The following is a 2,981-nucleotide window of genomic DNA, read 5'->3' as shown; positions in this document are numbered from 1 at the left end:
TTTTTATTGTCTTTTTCCATGTGAATTGAGACTTTGGGGGTTCTTAACATGCAGAGCAATTTGGGATTGTTTCTTGGACATTTTGACTTTTACATTTTGAGGTTTTGGGTCTTTAAATTCTGTAAAGAGTGTTGACATTTTTTAAAGAGGTACTTGAACTGGTTAAGATATTTTTGTGATAACATGTACTTCACCTGTTTAGATTCAGGTTGCAAGTCTTAACCTACCTTCTGTGAGGTGTGGTACCAATGTCATTTCAGTCACTGAAGGCTTCCCATGCTATTTGGAACTGTCCCTCATGTGCACCACCCAGTGGCCAGTTTGGGGCCTGAAAAGAGGTCTGTCAGCTTAGTCCTTAAAATCTTTAGTACCTCAGATCAAATCTATGCATGAGCAGGTGGAGAACGAAGCCGGAAGTTTATCAATGGTCTCACTGGGCTTGACATCTGCTGGTCTAGACGCGTCCTCCTCGGTAAGCTGTGAAGTTCTCCCTGCTCAGGATGCTGAGCAGAGGGAATGAGGGTGGGGTTGCCTGCTTCTGTCATCACCTCATAGAACCGGAAATCCACGTCTTCTTTTAAAAATACGAGGTAGTAGAGTGAAGAAGGTAAGTGACAAAAAAGGACGGAGACACGTAACATTTTCCTCTTATGAGAAAGGGTTAACTTTGCTGCAAATTCTGGAAAAAGACTAGGACAATTATAGGAATACCAACATGAGGTTAATATGGATGTTCATCAGGTTCCTTCTATTTCCCTGGCACTGTCGTTACGTGTGAGAGTTATCTTTTTCTGCACTAAGCTATCCATTTATATCTCCAGTTCCAACCAGTGTGAGGAGCACTGGAGTGAGGCAAGTGGTTGCCCCTTGGAGAACACGTGGGATAGGGATGCTTACATAAATGACACTTAAGGGATATCGAAGCCCTGGGAAGTACTAGGAAGAAAACAACAGATATTATCATCTGCAGAGGAGTGATATATGTTGACAGATGATAGATACCTTCTGTCATCCTGCCTAGTCAAATATATGACCTAATATCATATATCATAGTGACAAAAACAAATTCTGCAAAGCCACTGTTTTCCTGTGACTAAAAGGCCGCAAACTATCAGACAATCAATTTGAATTTGCATCGCATGTATCTAAGGCTAGAGATGTTTGAATGAGTAACAAAATTAATACATATATCTTTAATAAGTTGTTACATATTTATTCAAAATATCTTTTTTGCTGTCATTATGATAAAATCACTGCTATTATAATCAAGATTTCCTATAAATTGTGTCTACAGACAGAATTTATTAAATAAGTGCTGTCCAATAGACACATGAGCCACACTTATGAATTCAAATGTTCAAGTAGCCAATTAAAAAAAAAAGTGGTGGGGCCCAGCTGGTAGTACAGTGGGTTAAGCTACCACAAGCAACACCAGCATCCCATATGTGTGCTGGTTCGTGTTCTATGTGCCCCACATCCAATGTAGCTCTCTGCTGATGCACTTGGGAAAGCAGTGGAAGATGGCCCAAGTGCATGGGCCCCTGTACCCACATGGGAGACCTGGATGAAGCTCCTGGCTCCTGGCTTCAGCCTGACCCAATCCTGGACCATTGAGGCCATTTGCTTCTCTCTAACTCTGTCTTTCAAATAAATAAATAAACCTTAAAAATAGTTGCAATTAATTTTAATAATATATTTTATTTAGGATCCCATACTCATATATCAAATATTACAGTTTCAGCATTTGACCAATACAATATTAATAAGCTATTCAATATTCTTCATTTCATATTAAATGTTCAAAATCTGATGTGTATTTTACACTTTATAGCGCATCTTAATTTGGAATGATCACATGTCAAGTGCTTAGTGGTACTTGTGTGCTAATGGTCACCATATTAAGCAGAACAGATTGAAAGGGTTAACATAAATGTAGGAGGGTACTTGAAAATGTTCACAGAAAATGCAATTTAAAAAAGTTTATTTTGATGCAAAATAATTTTGAAATCCATGCATAGTTTTTCTTTATATGCATTGCCATAAACTTTTTGAAAGCCCCATGAATGCATAGATTTTTAATTTTTTGCACCAAAATAACCATCATTTTAAAAAATACCATTATTTATTAATTAAATTTTCCACAAACTTTTTGAAGTCTTCTCATATTTTTATCAAAATATAAATAAAAAAGCAAAAATTATAATTGTATCATGTTTTCAAAAGGATTTTTTCAAAATGCTGTCATATTTTAAGATTAAAAGATAAATTTAAACTATAGTTAGTGTGAAAATTTGAAATCAAGCTCATGTAAATGAAACTGACACTGTTTTTTTGGAAATTTTAATTAAATCTTATGAAATATTATCATGAGGGTAAAACAACTACTTAAAGCATTCAAAATTCATTTAGTTGTCATTCCAAAAACACCACAATTCAAGTATGTTCCATCTATATCTACTTATACACAAACTTAAGAGTGACATGAATTGATTATTATTGAAAAATGTTGCTTTGGGGCAGTGTGCTAATTCGTATCTCCACACTCACAACTGGAATTAAAACAGATGTGAGGAATAAAACAATAAGCAATTTTAGGACATAGTGCTTTGTAATACCATTTCATTCAGGCAGAGGGAAAGGATACAAGTGCATTTCTCTCTTTTCTTTTACATAAGCCCTTCTGTCACTCTAATCTTTCCTATGATCTGAAGCAGGACCATCTCCAATGATAGTAGGACAACTTGTGATTACATTTAGATAGCATAAGGCTACAGATATTAAGAAATATTTCTTTGTGCACTGGATGGTGTTAGCTGTGAGAGCAGATGTTCATAAAATATGTGTGGCTACGTTAAAACTGAGTACTGCATCTCCAGTGAAAAAGGCACATGTGTTCTTTAGTTGTGTGTATGTGAGTGATGCACATGACTCAAGGCAAACATCCCCTGTTGCTTGGTCTAAGGGAAGTACTGCTCTCAGGC

The sequence above is a fragment of the Oryctolagus cuniculus genome, chromosome X (genome assembly GCF_051225735.1).
Source record: "Oryctolagus cuniculus isolate XC-2025 breed Fujian yellow rabbit chromosome X, ASM5122573v1, whole genome shotgun sequence".
NCBI lineage: Eukaryota > Metazoa > Chordata > Mammalia > Lagomorpha > Leporidae > Oryctolagus > Oryctolagus cuniculus.
The sequence above is the reverse complement of the archived record's forward strand: the minus strand, read 5'-3'. Positions refer to the sequence as shown.